This window comes from Harmonia axyridis, chromosome 4, assembly GCF_914767665.1.
Source record: "Harmonia axyridis chromosome 4, icHarAxyr1.1, whole genome shotgun sequence".
Taxonomy (NCBI): Eukaryota; Metazoa; Arthropoda; class Insecta; order Coleoptera; family Coccinellidae; genus Harmonia; species Harmonia axyridis.
Window position 1 is genome coordinate 2,885,347 of NC_059504.1, and position 16,343 is coordinate 2,901,689.

General features: G+C 33.7%; 1 protein-coding gene across 2 annotated transcripts in view; it reads right to left on the bottom strand.

The window, feature by feature from the left end:
• LOC123679095 (cuticle protein CP14.6-like) overlaps positions 1-16,343 on the bottom strand; it is a 33,954-nt gene that overhangs the window by 11,773 nt on the left and 5,838 nt on the right. The gene's annotated exons all lie outside the window — the stretch shown is intronic.

The following is a 16,343-nucleotide window of genomic DNA, read 5'->3' on the forward strand; positions in this document are numbered from 1 at the left end:
GTTAAATTTATTATATCAATTTTACTCGTGTCAATGACCATAAGTGTTGAGACACGTAAATTAAATGAATAAATAAATAATTTTATGTTGATTTTTTCTGTTTTATTGAAAAATAACTTTAACTTATTTTCAATTAATTTTTTTCAAACAATTCTTCTTGTTGTTCTGTTGAAGATATAGATATTATCTTATTATTTCTAAAAAAAAAGATCGGGAGTCCTTGAAGATTTTTTCTCTAAGTCTTATAGTTTTCAAGATGCTCTGAGTAAATATTGAATTTGGGACACCCTGTACATGTTAAGATTAGTTCCATACGTGTAATATTTTGATTTCAAACGAATCATTTATTCAAATTAAGGAAAATTGGAAGACTGGAATTACTTCGATTGTCGTACAGGTTTCAAACAACTGAACTTTGGATGTATTTGACCTGATGATACAGGAAGAATGCATATGCAGTATCATTATGCGGTATAATGCCATTATGCAAGAATATTTAACAGAATAAATGAGTTGTATCAGATGATCGAGAGGTTATTTCTGGGTTCACCTTATTAGGTAAACCCTTATGAGATATTTCAAGTTCTTAGAGGATTGCAAATAGTGCAAATTGTACTTAACTTTTAAGAAACCATACTCTGGTCCATAAAATATTTGATTTTTTGTGTATTTCATGGAGTTTTCACCTGCTCTGATCTGAAGATGACAAGACAATATTGTTTTCGAAATGGCAAACAAAAATTTGAAGGAATAGAATAGACGAGTTAGTATGAATTTGACAAAACTAAAAGACCCTTCAGTTTGACGATTTTGGCGATACTGGTAGACATTTTTAGCAGTCGATTCGAAAATTTGCATGATTTTTTATCAACATAGCAGTTGGAGACTGCAGAACTTCATATGCAGGGTGATTCACCGGGATTGGCTATTAGACGTTTATGGAAAACTAAACATAATTTTGAGCTGGAAAATTTGCATATTGGGGTTTGAAAAAATGATTTTTCTGCCTAAAATATTTTCAAATCTCTACAACTGCCGGTTATACCGGAAACCGACTACTACTTCCTTATTTCGAATGGCACACTCAGTATATTATTGCATCTTCAGATAGCTTTTTTAACGGCAGTTTCGACAATTTGCCCCACCTTGGTTAGAAACTCAACGATTCATGAGTTGGGATTCGTATGAAAAAAATGTTGGCGATAAGGACACATTTTTTTCGAATTTTTATGCAGAAAAAATTTTTTTCGAAAAATTGTTTTTCTTTTTCGATTCGGCAAATACGTAATATTATAAGACTGTTTGCGGTTTGGACCAAAAATGTACATGGTGTTCACAAGAAGATCATGAACTTGGACAACTCAAATTCATCAAAACTCAAGATTTTTAAATTAGAACCTATATTTTTTATTATTTAAGTCGATTCTACGTACAAAAATGGTGGGGGTTACTTAAGCAAAACCTTACCTTAAATGAATACTCTAAGAGTTATCGAGGAAGAACCTTAAATGAGGAAAATGCGCAATTCCTCACCTCACTGAAGAAACTAAAATTCGATGTTTCGATAACTAAATTTGACATTTCATGAATTATAATTAATTTTTCTTAGGGATTGTAGAGAAATCCATAAACCAATACAATTTTCAATTACGAATAATTCATTACAATTCTTGAAATATCAAATTTAGTTATGGAAACATCGAATTTCAGTTTCTTTCTGTGTTTTCCGGAAGTCACAGACTACTTCACACAGATATAAATTGCGGTTTTTTTCTCATTTGAAGTTTTTCCTCGATAACTCTTAAAGTATTCATTTTAGTTATAGGGTTTGCTTAAGTAACTCCCACTATTTTTGTACGTAGAATCGACTGAAGTAATAAAGAATATAGGTTCTAATTTGAAAATTTTGAGTTCGATAAATTTGAGTTGTCCAACTTCATGAGCTTCTGATGAATACCCTGTACAGAGTGGGCAAATTTCGATGTTTTAGCACTACAACTTTCAAACAAGAGAAGATAGACAAAATCTGATACCCCATTCTCGGTCTCTTTTTCTGAGAAACTAACAAGGGTAGTATTCATTTTTGGCCTCTTTCGTTTGTTTTCGAGTTATAAGCGAAAATTGGAAAAATGGCGATATCGAAAAACATTTATATCTCCACTAATACTGACGATAGAGCTCTGAAATTAAAACATTATACAGGCACTTTTTTACGTAGAATCCAGTGGCGTGCTCGTATTTTCAGAAGGGTTTTTAATTACGAAGCTATGACCCAAAATTATGTTTTTTCAAATGGGAACATTAGATTTCTGTGCGATTTTTTGAAAGCTGATTTCAAAAATATATGACATATATGATTATCTTAGGGATGAAGATCATTGTCTCAAACCCCAACATGAAAATTTTCAGCACAAAATTACGATTAGTTTTCCATAAACGTCTAATAGGTCATCCTGGTGTATGTATAATACTTACAAATATGCAGGTAGACTTAGATTACCGCCAATAACACTGCAAATAAGAGGAACTGGTGAGGTATGGAAAATTTTACGAAAATTTTCGGACAAAAAATTTTTCAGGTAAGACAGGAATTCGGCTAATCAGAGATCGTCAATTATGGCACCGCTCACCGATTCTTCGTAGAGCTCCCGGTTTTGGGGGAATTTGGACACGAAATTTGGGAAAAAATTGAATTTGCCTCTAAAAATCGTTATATATCCTGAATTATTCGTCATAGATCCCTCAAATAAAAACGTTTTCAAACTTCAAGTTCCGCTCTAAAACATAGTGGAGTTTCAAGTGCGTAGCCCATGGCCAGAAGAAGTGGCAGCTTCGGGAAAATTATCAATTTTTTCTTTGAAAGTTTCATATTTTTTACTATAATTTATGAAATAATGTACTGACCGCACAACTGCAAGCATTTTCGTAATCTACATAGTCGAATCAATCAATAAAGTGACACAATATATCCATGAAAGAACTTTTATTTTTCAAAAAATTTTTAAGGGTCAGGTATAGAAAATTTTACGACAATTTTTGGACGAAAAATTTTTCAGGTGAGATCGAAATTCGGCTAATCAGAGATCGTAAATTATGGCATCGCTCACCAATTCTTCGTAGAACTTCCGGTTTTGGGGGAATTTGAACTCGAAATTTGGGAAAAAATTGAATTTGCCTCTAAAAATCGTTATATCTCCTGAATTATTCGTCACAGATCCCTCAAATAAAAACGTTTTGAAACTTCAAGTTCCGCTCTGAAACATAGTGGAGTTTCAAGTGCGTAGCCTATGGCCAGAAGAAGTGGCAGCTTCGGGAAAATTATCAATTTTTTCCTTGAAAGTTTCAGATTTTTGCCTATAATTTATGAAATAATGTACTGACCGCCCAACTGCAAACATTTTCGTAATCTACATAGTCGAATCAATCAATAAAATGATACAATATTCCCATGAAAGAACTTTTATTTTTCAAAAAATTTTTAAGGGTCAGGTATAGAAAATTTTACGAAAATTTTTGGACAAAAAATTTATCAGGTGAGATCGAAATTCGGCTAATCAGAAATCGTAAATTATGGCATCGCTCACCGATTCTTCGTAGAGCTCCCGGTTTTGGGGGAATTTGAACTCGAAATTTGGGAAAAAATTGAATTTGCCTCTAAAAATCGTTATATCTCCTGAATTATTCGTCACAGACCCCTCAAATGAAGACGTTTTCAAACTTCAAGTTCCGCTCTAAAACATAGTGGAGTTTCAAGTGCGTAGCCCATGTCCAGAAGAAGTGGCAGCTTCGGGAAAATTATCAATTTTTTCTTTGAAAGTTTCAGATTTTTGCCTATAATTCATGAAATAATGTACTGACCACCCAACTGCAGGCATTTTCGTAATCTACATAGTCGAATCAATCAATAAAATGATACAATATTCCCATGAAAGAACTTTCATTTTTCAAAAAATTTTTAAGGGTCAGGTATAGAAAATTTTACGAAAATCTTTGGACAAAAAATTTTTCGGGTGAGATCGAAATTCGGCTAATCAGAGATCGTAAATTATGGCATCGCTCACCGATTCTTCGTAGAGCTCCCAGTTTTGGGGGAATTTGAACTCGAAATTTGGGAAAAAATTGAATTTGCCTCTAAAAATCGTTATATCTCCTGAATTATTCGTCACAGACCCCTCAAATAAAAACGTTTTCAAACTTCAAGTTCCGCTCTAAAACATAGTGGAGTTTCAAGTGCGTAGCCCATGTCCAGAAGAAGTGGCAGCTTCGGGAAAATTATCAATTTTTTCCTTGAAAGTTTCAGATTTTTGCCTATAATTTATGAAATAATGTACTGACCGCCCAACTGCAAACATTTTCGTAATCTACATAGTCGAATCAATCAATAAAATGATACAATATTCCCATGAAAGAACTTTTATTTTTCAAAACATTTTTAAGGGTCAGGTATAGAAAATTTTAAGAAAATTTTTGGACAAAAAATTTATCAGGTGAGATCGAAATTCGGCTAATCAGAAATCGTAAATTATGGCATCGCTCACCGATTCTTCGTAGAGCTCCCGGTTTTGGGGGAATTTGAACTCGAAATTTGGGAAAAAATTGAATTTGCCTCTAAAAATCGTTATATCTCCTGAATTATTCGTCACAGACCCCTCAAATAAAAACGTTTTCAAACTTCAAGTTCCGCTCTAAAACATAGTGGAGTTTCAATAGCGTAGCCCATGTCCAGAAGAAGTGGCAGCTTCGGGAAAATTATCAATTTTTTCTTTGAAAGATTCAGATTTTTGCCTATAATTTATGAAATAATGTATTGACCGCCCAACTGCAAGCATTTTCGTAATCTACATAGTCGAATCAATCAATAAAATGACACAATATCCCCATGAAAGAACTTTTATTTTTCAAAAAATTTTTAAGGGTCAGGTATAGAAAATTTTACGAAAATTTTTGGACCAAAAATTTTTCAGGTGAGATCGAAATTCGGCTAATCAGAGATCGTTAATTATGGCATCGCTTTCCGATTCTCCGTAGAACTTCCGGTTTTGGGGGGATTTGAACTCGAAATTTGGGAAAAAATTGAATTTGCCTCTAAAAATCGTTAAATCTCCTGAATTATTCGTCACAGATCTCTCAAATAAAAACGTTTTCAAACTTCAAGTTCCGCTCTGAAACATAGTGGAGTTTCAAGTGCGTAGCCCATGGCCAGAAGAAGTGGCAGCTTCGGGAAAATTATCAATTTTTTCTTTGAAAGTTTCATATTTTTGCCTATAATTTATGAAATAATGTACTGACCGCACAACTGCAAGCATTTTCGTAATCTACATAGTCGAATCAATCAATAAAATGACACAATATTTCCATGAAAGAACTTTTATTTTTCAAAAAATTTTTAAGGGTCAGGTATAGAAAATTTTACGAAAATTTTTGGACAAAAAATTTTTCAGGTGAGATCGAAATTCGGCTAATCAGAGATCGTGAATTATGGCATCGCTCACCGATTCTTCGTAGAGCTCCCGGTTTTGGGGGAATTTGAACTCGAAATTTGGGAAAAAATTGAATTTGCCTCTAAAAATCGTTATATCTCCTGAATTATTCGTCACAGATCCCTCAAATAAAAACGTTTTCAAACTTCAAGTTCCGCTCTAAAACATAGTGGAGTTTCGAGTGCGTAGCCCATGGCCAGAAGAAGTGGCAGCTTCGGGAAAATTATCCATTTTTTCTTTGAAAGTTTCATATTTTTGCCTATAATTTATGAAATAATGTACTGACCGCTTAACTGCAAGCATTTTCGAAATCTACATAGTCGAATCAATCAATAAAATGACACAATATTCCCATGAAAGAACTTTTATTTTTCAAAAAATTTTTTAAGGGTCAGGTATAGAAAATTTTACGAAAATTTTTGGACAAAAAATTTTCAGGTGAGATCGAAATTCGGATAATTTGAGATCGCCAATTGTGGCACTGCTCACCGGTTCTTCGTAGAGCTCCTGGTTTTGGGGGAATTTGAACTCGAAATTTGGGAAAAAATTGAATTTGCCTCTAAAAATCGTTATATCTCCTGAATTATTCGTCACAGACCCATCAAATAAAAACGTTTTCAAACTTCAAGTTCCGCTCTAAAACATAGTGGAGTTTCAATAGCGTAGCCCATGTCCAGAAGAAGTGGCAGCTTCGGGAAAATTATCAATTTTTTCCTTGAAAGTTTCAGATTTTTGCCTATAATTTATGAAATAATGTACTGACCGCCCAACTGCAGGCATTTTCGTAATCTACATAGTCGAATCAATCAATAAAATGATACAATATTCCCATGAAAGAACTTTTATTTTTCAAAAATATTTTAAGGGTCAGGTATAGAAAATTTTACGAAAATTTTTGGACAAAAAATTTTTCAGGTGAGATCGAAATTCGGCTAATCAGAGATCGTAAATTATGGCATCGCTCACCGATTCTTCGTAGAGCTCCTGGTTTTGGGGGAATTTGAACTCGAAATTTGGGAAAAAATTGAATTTGCCTCTAAAAATCGTTATATCTCCTGAATTATTCGTCACAGACCCATCAAATAAAAACGTTTTCAAACTTCAAGTTCCGCTCTAAAACATAGTGGAGTTTCAATAGCGTAGCCCATGTCCAGAAGAAGTGGCAGCTTCGGGAAAATTATCAATTTTTTCTTTGAAAGATTCAGATTTTTGCCTATAATTTATGAAATAATGTATTGACCGCCCAACTGCAAGCATTTTCGTAATCTACATAGTCGAATCAATCAATAAAATGACACAATATCCCCATGAAAGAACTTTTATTTTTCAAAAAATTTTTAAGGGTCAGGTATAGAAAATTTTACGAAAATTTTTGGACGAAAAATTTTTCAGGTGAGATCGAAATTCGGCTAATCAGAGATCGTTAATTATGGCATCGCTTTCCGATTCTCCGTAGAACTTCCGGTTTTGGGGGGATTTGAACTCGAAATTTGGGAAAAAATTGAATTTGCCTCTAAAAATCGTTAAATCTCCTGAATTATTCGTCACAGATCTCTCAAATAAAAACGTTTTCAAACTTCAAGTTCCGCTCTGAAACATAGTGGAGTTTCAAGTGCGTAGCCCATGGCCAGAAGAAGTGGCAGCTTCGGGAAAATTATCAATTTTTTCTTTGAAAGTTTCATATTTTTGCCTATAATTTATGAAATAATGTACTGACCGCACAACTGCAAGCATTTTCGTAATCTACATAGTCGAATCAATCAATAAAATGACACAATATTTCCATGAAAGAACTTTTATTTTTCAAAAAATTTTTAAGGGTCAGGTATAGAAAATTTTACGAAAATTTTTGGACAAAAAATTTTTCAGGTGAGATCGAAATTCGGCTAATCAGAGATCGTGAATTATGGCATCGCTCACCGATTCTTCGTAGAGCTCCCGGTTTTGGGGGAATTTGAACTCGAAATTTGGGAAAAAATTGAATTTGCCTCTAAAAATCGTTATATCTCCTGAATTATTCGTCACAGATCCCTCAAATAAAAACGTTTTCAAACTTCAAGTTCCGCTCTAAAACATAGTGGAGTTTCGAGTGCGTAGCCCATGGCCAGAAGAAGTGGCAGCTTCGGGAAAATTATCCATTTTTTCTTTGAAAGTTTCATATTTTTGCCTATAATTTATGAAATAATGTACTGACCGCCCAACTGCAGGCATTTTCGTAATCTACATAGTCGAATCAATCAATAAAATGATACAATATTCCCATGAAAGAACTTTTATTTTTCAAAAATATTTTAAGGGTCAGGTATAGAAAATTTTACGAAAATTTTTGGACGAAAAATTTTTCAGGTGAGATCGAAATTCGGCTAATCAGAGATCGTTAATTATGGCATCGCTTTCCGATTCTCCGTAGAACTTCCGGTTTTGGGGGGATTTGAACTCGAAATTTGGGAAAAAATTGAATTTGCCTCTAAAAATCGTTAAATCTCCTGAATTATTCGTCACAGATCTCTCAAATAAAAACGTTTTCAAACTTCAAGTTCCGCTCTGAAACATAGTGGAGTTTCAAGTGCGTAGCCCATGGCCAGAAGAAGTGGCAGCTTCGGGAAAATTATCAATTTTTTCTTTGAAAGTTTCATATTTTTGCCTATAATTTATGAAATAATGTACTGACCGCACAACTGCAAGCATTTTCGTAATCTACATAGTCGAATCAATCAATAAAATGACACAATATTTCCATGAAAGAACTTTTATTTTTCAAAAAATTTTTAAGGGTCAGGTATAGAAAATTTTACGAAAATTTTTGGACAAAAAATTTTTCAGGTGAGATCGAAATTCGGCTAATCAGAGATCGTGAATTATGGCATCGCTCACCGATTCTTCGTAGAGCTCCCGGTTTTGGGGGAATTTGAACTCGAAATTTGGGAAAAAATTGAATTTGCCTCTAAAAATCGTTATATCTCCTGAATTATTCGTCACAGATCCCTCAAATAAAAACGTTTTCAAACTTCAAGTTCCGCTCTAAAACATAGTGGAGTTTCGAGTGCGTAGCCCATGGCCAGAAGAAGTGGCAGCTTCGGGAAAATTATCCATTTTTTCTTTGAAAGTTTCATATTTTTGCCTATAATTTATGAAATAATGTACTGACCGCTTAACTGCAAGCATTTTCGAAATCTACATAGTCGAATCAATCAATAAAATGACACAATATTCCCATGAAAGAACTTTTATTTTTCAAAAAATTTTTTAAGGGTCAGGTATAGAAAATTTTACGAAAATTTTTGGACAAAAAATTTTCAGGTGAGATCGAAATTCGGATAATTTGAGATCGCCAATTGTGGCACTGCTCACCGGTTCTTCGTAGAGCTCCCGGTTTTGAGGAAATTTGAACTCGAAATTTGGAAAAAAATCGAATTTGCCTCTAAAAATCGTTATATCTCCTGAATTATTCGTCACAGACCCCTCAAATAAAAACGTTTTCAAACTTCAAGTTCCGCTCTAAAACATAGTGGAGTTTCAAGTGCGTAGCCCATGTCCAGAAGAAGTGGCAGCTTCGGGAAAATTATCAATTTTTTCCTTGAAAGTTTCAGATTTTTGCCTATAATTTATGAAATAATGTACTGACCGCCCAACTGCAGGCATTTTCGTAATCTACATAGTCGAATCAATCAATAAAATGATACAATATTCCCATGAAAGAACTTTTATTTTTCAAAAATATTTTAAGGGTCAGGTATAGAAAATTTTACGAAAATTTTTGGACAAAAAATTTTTCAGGTGAGATCGAAATTCGGCTAATCAGAGATCGTAAATTATGGCATCGCTCACCGATTCTTCGTAGAGCTCCTGGTTTTGGGGGAATTTGAACTCGAAATTTGGGAAAAAATTGAATTTGCCTCTAAAAATCGTTAGATCTCCTGAATTATTCGTCACAGACCCATCAAATAAAAACGTTTTCAAACTTCAAGTTCCGCTCTAAAACATAGTGGAGTTTCAAGTGCGAAGCCCATGGCCAGAAGAAGTGGCAGCTTCGGGAAAATTATCAATTTTTTCTTTGAAAGTTTCATATTTTTGCCTATAATTTATGAAATAATGTACTGACCGCACAACTGCAAGCATTTTCGTAATCTACATAGTCGAATCAATCAATAAAATGACACAATATTCCCATGAAAGAACTTTTATTTTTCAAAAAATTTTTAAGGGTCAGGTATAGAAAATTTTACGAAAATTTTTGGACGAAAAATTTTTCAGGTGAGATCGAAATTCGGCTAATCAGAGATCGTTAATTATGGCATCGCTTTCCGATTCTCCGTAGAACTTCCGGTTTTGGGGGGATTTGAACTCGAAATTTGGGAAAAAATTGAATTTGCCTCTAAAAATCGTTAAATCTCCTGAATTATTCGTCACAGATCTCTCAAATAAAAACGTTTTCAAACTTCAAGTTCCGCTCTGAAACATAGTGGAGTTTCAAGTGCGTAGCCCATGGCCAGAAGAAGTGGCAGCTTCGGGAAAATTATCAATTTTTTCTTTGAAAGTTTCATATTTTTGCCTATAATTTATGAAATAATGTACTGACCGCTTAACTGCAAGCATTTTCGAAATCTACATAGTCGAATCAATCAATAAAATGACACAATATTCCCATGAAAGAACTTTTATTTTTCAAAAAATTTTTAAGGGTCAGGTATAGAAAATTTTACGAAAATTTTTGGACAAAAAATTTTTCAGGTGAGATCGAAATTCGGATAATTTGAGATCGCCAATTGTGACACTGCTCACCGGTTCTTCGTAGAGCTCCCGGTTTTGAGGAAATTTGAACTCGAAATTTGGAAAAAAATCGAATTTGCCTATAAAAATCGTTATATCTCCTGAATTATTCGTCACAGACCCCTCAAATAAAAACGTTTTCAAACTTCAAGTTCCGCTCTAAAACATAGTGGAGTTTCAAGTGCCTAGCCCATGTCCAGAAGAAGTGGCAGCTTCGGAAAAATTATCAATTTTTTCCTTGAAAGTTTCAGATTTTTGCCTATAATTTATGAAATAATGTACTGACCGCCCAACTGCAGGCATTTTCGTAATCTACATAGTCGAATCAATCAATAAAATGATACAATATTCCCATGAAAGAACTTTTATTTTTCAAAAATATTTTAAGGGTCAGGTATAGAAAATTTCACGAAAATTTTTGGACAAAAAATTTTTCAGGTGAGATCGAAATTCGGCTAATCAGAGATCGTAAATTATGGCATCGCTCACCGATTCTTCGTAGAGCTCCTGGTTTTGTGGGGAATTTGAACTCGAAATTCGGGAAAAAATTGAATTTGCCTCTAAAATTCGTTATATCTCCTGAATTATTCGTCACAGACCCCTCAAATAAAAACGTTTTCAAACTTCAAGTTCCGCTCTAAAACATAGTGGAGTTTCAAGTGCGTAGCCCATGTCCAGAAGAAGTGGCAGCTTCGGGAAAATTATCATTTTTTTCCTCGAAAGTTTCAGATTTTTGCCTATAATTTATGAAATAATGTACTGACCGCCCAACTGCAACCATTTTCGTGATCTACATAGTCGAATCAATCAATAAAATGATACAATATTCCCATGAAAGAACTTTTATTTTTCAAAAAATTTTTAAGGGTCAGGTATAGAAAATTTTACGAAAATTTTCGGACAAAAAATTTTTCAGGTGAGATCGAAATTCGGCTAATCAGAGATCGTAAATTATGGCATCGCTCACCGATTCTTCGTAGAGCTCCCGGTTTTGGGGGAATTTGAACTCGAAATTTGGGAAAAAATTGAATTTGCCTCTAAAAATCGTTATATCTCCTGAATTATTCGTCACAGACCCCTCAAATAAAAACGTTTTCAAACTTCAAGTTCCGCTTTAAAACATAATGGAGTTTCAAGTGCGTAGCCCATGTCCAGAAGAAGTGGCAGCTTCGGGAAAATTATCAATTTTTTCCTTGAAAGTTTCAGATTTATGCCTATAATTTATGAAATAATGTACTGACCGCCCAACTACAGGCATTTTCGTAATCTACATAGTCGAATCAATCAATAAAATGATACAATATTCCCATGAAAGAACTTTTATTTTTCAAAAATATTTTAAGGGTCAGGTATAGAAAATTTTACGAAAATTTTTGGACAAAAAATTTTTCAGGTGAGATCGAAATTCGGCTAATCAGAAATCGTAAATTATGGCATCGCTCACAGATTCTTCGTAGAGCTCCCGGTTTTTGGGGGAATTTGAACTCGAAATTTGGGAAAAAATTGAATTTGCCTCTAAAAATCGTTATATCTCCTTAATTATTCGTCACAGACCCCTCAAATAAAAACGTTTTCAAACTTCAAGTTCCGCTCTAAAACATAGTGGAGTTTCAATAGCGTAGCCCATGTCCAGAAGAAGTGGCAGCTTCGGGAAAATTATCAATTTTTTCTTTGAAAGTTTCAGATTTTTGCCTATAATCTATGAAATAATGTACTGACCGACCAACTGCAAGCATTTTCGTAATCTACATAGTCGAATCAATCAATAAAATGATACAATATTCCCATGAAAGAACTTTTATTTTTCAAAAAATTTTCAAGGGTCAGGTATAGAAAATTTTACGAAAATTTTTGGACAAAAAATTTTTCAGGTGAGATCGAAATTCGGCTAATCAGAGATCGTGAATTATGGCATCGCTCACCGATTCTTCGTAGAGCTCCCGGTTTTGGGGGAATTTGAACTCGAAATTTGGGAAAAAATTGAATTTGGCTCTATAAATCGTTATATCTCCTGAATTATTCGTCACAGACCCCTCAAATAAAAACGTTTTCAAACTTCAAGTTCCGCTCTAAAACATAGTGGAGTTTCAAGTGCGTAGCCCATGTCCAGAAGAAGTGGCAGCTCCGGGAAAATTATCAATTTTTTCTTTGAAAGTTTCAGATTTTTGCCTATAATTTATGAAATAATGTACTGACCGCCCAACTGCAAGCATTTTCGTAATCTACATAGTCGAATCAATCAATAAAATGATACAATATTTCCATGAAAGAACTTTTATTTTTCAAAAAATTTTCAAGGGTCAGGTATAGAAAATTTTACGAAAATTTTTGGACAAAAAATTTTTCAGGTGAGATCGAAATTCGGCTAATCAGAGATCGTAAATAATGGCATCGCTCACCGATTCTTCGTAGAGCTCCCGGTTTTGGGGGAATTTGAACTCGAAATTTGGGAAAAAATTGAATTTGCCTCTAAAAATCGTTATATCTCCTGAATTATTCGTCACAGACCCCTCAAATAAAAACGTTTTCAAACTTCAAGTTCCGCTCTAAAACATAGTGGAGTTTCAAGTGCGTAGCCTATGGCCAGAAGAAGTGGCAGCTTCGGGAAAATTATCAATTTTTTCTTTGAAAGTTTCATATTTTTGCCTATAATTCATGAAATAATGTACTGATCGCACAACTGCAAGCATTTTCGTAATCTACATAGTCGAATCAATCAATAAAATGACACAATATTCTCATGAAAGAACTTTTATTTTTCAAAAAATTTTTAAGGGTCAGGTTTTTTCTTTGAAAGTTTCATATTTTTGCCTATAATTCATGAAATAATGTACTGATCGCACAACTGCAAGCATTTTCGTAATCTACATAGTCGAATCAATCAATAAAATGACACAATATTCTCATGAAAGAACTTTTATTTTTCAAAAAATTTTTAAGGGTCAGGTATAGGTATAGAAAATTTTACGAAAATTTTTGGACAAAAAATTTTTCAGGTGAGATCGAAATTCGGCTAATCAGAGATCGTAAATTATGGCATCGCTCACCGATTCTTCGTAGAGCTCCCGGTTTTGGGAGAATTTGAACTCGAAATTTGGGAAAAAATTGAATTTGCCTATAAAAATCGTTATATCTCCTGAATTATTCGTCACAGATCCCTCAAATAAAAACGTTTTCAAACTTCAAGTTCCGCTCTAAAACATGGTGGAGTTTCAAGTGCGTAGCCCATGGCCAGAAGAAGTGGCAGCTTCGGGAAAATTATCAATTTTTTCTTTGAAAGTTTCATATTTTTGCCTTTAATTTATGGAATAATGTACTGACCGCACAACTGCAAGCATTTTCGTAATCTACATAGTCGAATCAATCAATAAAATGACACAATATTCTCATGAAAGAACTTTTATTTTTCAAAAAATTTTTAAGGGTCAGGTATAGGTATAGAAAATTTTACGAAAATTTTTGGACAAAAAATTTTTCAGGTGAGATCGAAATTCGGCTAATCAGAGATCGTAAATTATGGCATCGCTCACCGATTCTTCGTAGAGCTCCCGGTTTTGGGAGAATTTGAACTCGAAATTTGGGAAAAAATTGAATTTGCCTATAAAAATCGTTATATCTCCTGAATTATTCGTCACAGACCCCTCAAATAAAAACGTTTTCAAACTTCAAGTTCCGCTTTAAAACATAATGGAGTTTCAAGTGCGTAGCCCATGTCCAGAAGAAGTGGCAGCTTCGGGAAAATTATCAATTTTTTCCTTGAAAGTTTCAGATTTATGCCTATAATTTATGAAATAATGTACTGACCGCCCAACTACAGGCATTTTCGTAATCTACATAGTCGAATCAATCAATAAAATGATACAATATTCCCATGAAAGAACTTTTATTTTTCAAAAATATTTTAAGGGTCAGGTATAGAAAATTTTACGAAAATTTTTGGACAAAAAATTTTTCAGGTGAGATCGAAATTCGGCTAATCAGAAATCGTAAATTATGGCATCGCTCACAGATTCTTCGTAGAGCTCCCGGTTTTTGGGGGAATTTGAACTCGAAATTTGGGAAAAAATTGAATTTGCCTCTAAAAATCGTTATATCTCCTTAATTATTCGTCACAGACCCCTCAAATAAAAACGTTTTCAAACTTCAAGTTCCGCTCTAAAACATAGTGGAGTTTCAATAGCGTAGCCCATGTCCAGAAGAAGTGGCAGCTTCGGGAAAATTATCAATTTTTTCTTTGAAAGTTTCAGATTTTTGCCTATAATCTATGAAATAATGTACTGACCGACCAACTGCAAGCATTTTCGTAATCTACATAGTCGAATCAATCAATAAAATGATACAATATTCCCATGAAAGAACTTTTATTTTTCAAAAAATTTTCAAGGGTCAGGTATAGAAAATTTTACGAAAATTTTTGGACAAAAAATTTTTCAGGTGAGATCGAAATTCGGCTAATCAGAGATCGTGAATTATGGCATCGCTCACCGATTCTTCGTAGAGCTCCCGGTTTTGGGGGAATTTGAACTCGAAATTTGGGAAAAAATTGAATTTGGCTCTATAAATCGTTATATCTCCTGAATTATTCGTCACAGACCCCTCAAATAAAAACGTTTTCAAACTTCAAGTTCCGCTCTAAAACATAGTGGAGTTTCAAGTGCGTAGCCCATGTCCAGAAGAAGTGGCAGCTCCGGGAAAATTATCAATTTTTTCTTTGAAAGTTTCAGATTTTTGCCTATAATTTATGAAATAATGTACTGACCGCCCAACTGCAAGCATTTTCGTAATCTACATAGTCGAATCAATCAATAAAATGATACAATATTTCCATGAAAGAACTTTTATTTTTCAAAAAATTTTCAAGGGTCAGGTATAGAAAATTTTACGAAAATTTTTGGACAAAAAATTTTTCAGGTGAGATCGAAATTCGGCTAATCAGAGATCGTAAATAATGGCATCGCTCACCGATTCTTCGTAGAGCTCCCGGTTTTGGGGGAATTTGAACTCGAAATTTGGGAAAAAATTGAATTTGCCTCTAAAAATCGTTATATCTCCTGAATTATTCGTCACAGACCCCTCAAATAAAAACGTTTTCAAACTTCAAGTTCCGCTCTAAAACATAGTGGAGTTTCAAGTGCGTAGCCTATGGCCAGAAGAAGTGGCAGCTTCGGGAAAATTATCAATTTTTTCTTTGAAAGTTTCATATTTTTGCCTATAATTCATGAAATAATGTACTGATCGCACAACTGCAAGCATTTTCGTAATCTACATAGTCGAATCAATCAATAAAATGACACAATATTCTCATGAAAGAACTTTTATTTTTCAAAAAATTTTTAAGGGTCAGGTTTTTTCTTTGAAAGTTTCATATTTTTGCCTATAATTCATGAAATAATGTACTGATCGCACAACTGCAAGCATTTTCGTAATCTACATAGTCGAATCAATCAATAAAATGACACAATATTCTCATGAAAGAACTTTTATTTTTCAAAAAATTTTTAAGGGTCAGGTATAGGTATAGAAAATTTTACGAAAATTTTTGGACAAAAAATTTTTCAGGTGAGATCGAAATTCGGCTAATCAGAGATCGTAAATTATGGCATCGCTCACCGATTCTTCGTAGAGCTCCCGGTTTTGGGAGAATTTGAACTCGAAATTTGGGAAAAAATTGAATTTGCCTATAAAAATCGTTATATCTCCTGAATTATTCGTCACAGATCCCTCAAATAAAAACGTTTTCAAACTTCAAGTTCCGCTCTAAAACATGGTGGAGTTTCAAGTGCGTAGCCCATGGCCAGAAGAAGTGGCAGCTTCGGGAAAATTATCAATTTTTTCTTTGAAAGTTTCATATTTTTGCCTTTAATTTATGGAATAATGTACTGACCGCACAACTGCAAGCATTTTCGTAATCTACATAGTCGAATCAATCAATAAAATGACACAATATTCCCATGAAAGAACTTCTATTTTTCAAAAAATTTTTAAGGGTCAGGTATAGAAAATTTTCTGTTGAGATACTCTATGGATTCATTGCATAAATTAATATTGAGCATCGAAATTTGTCGTGAAATCTGAAAAATCCGAATAATGATT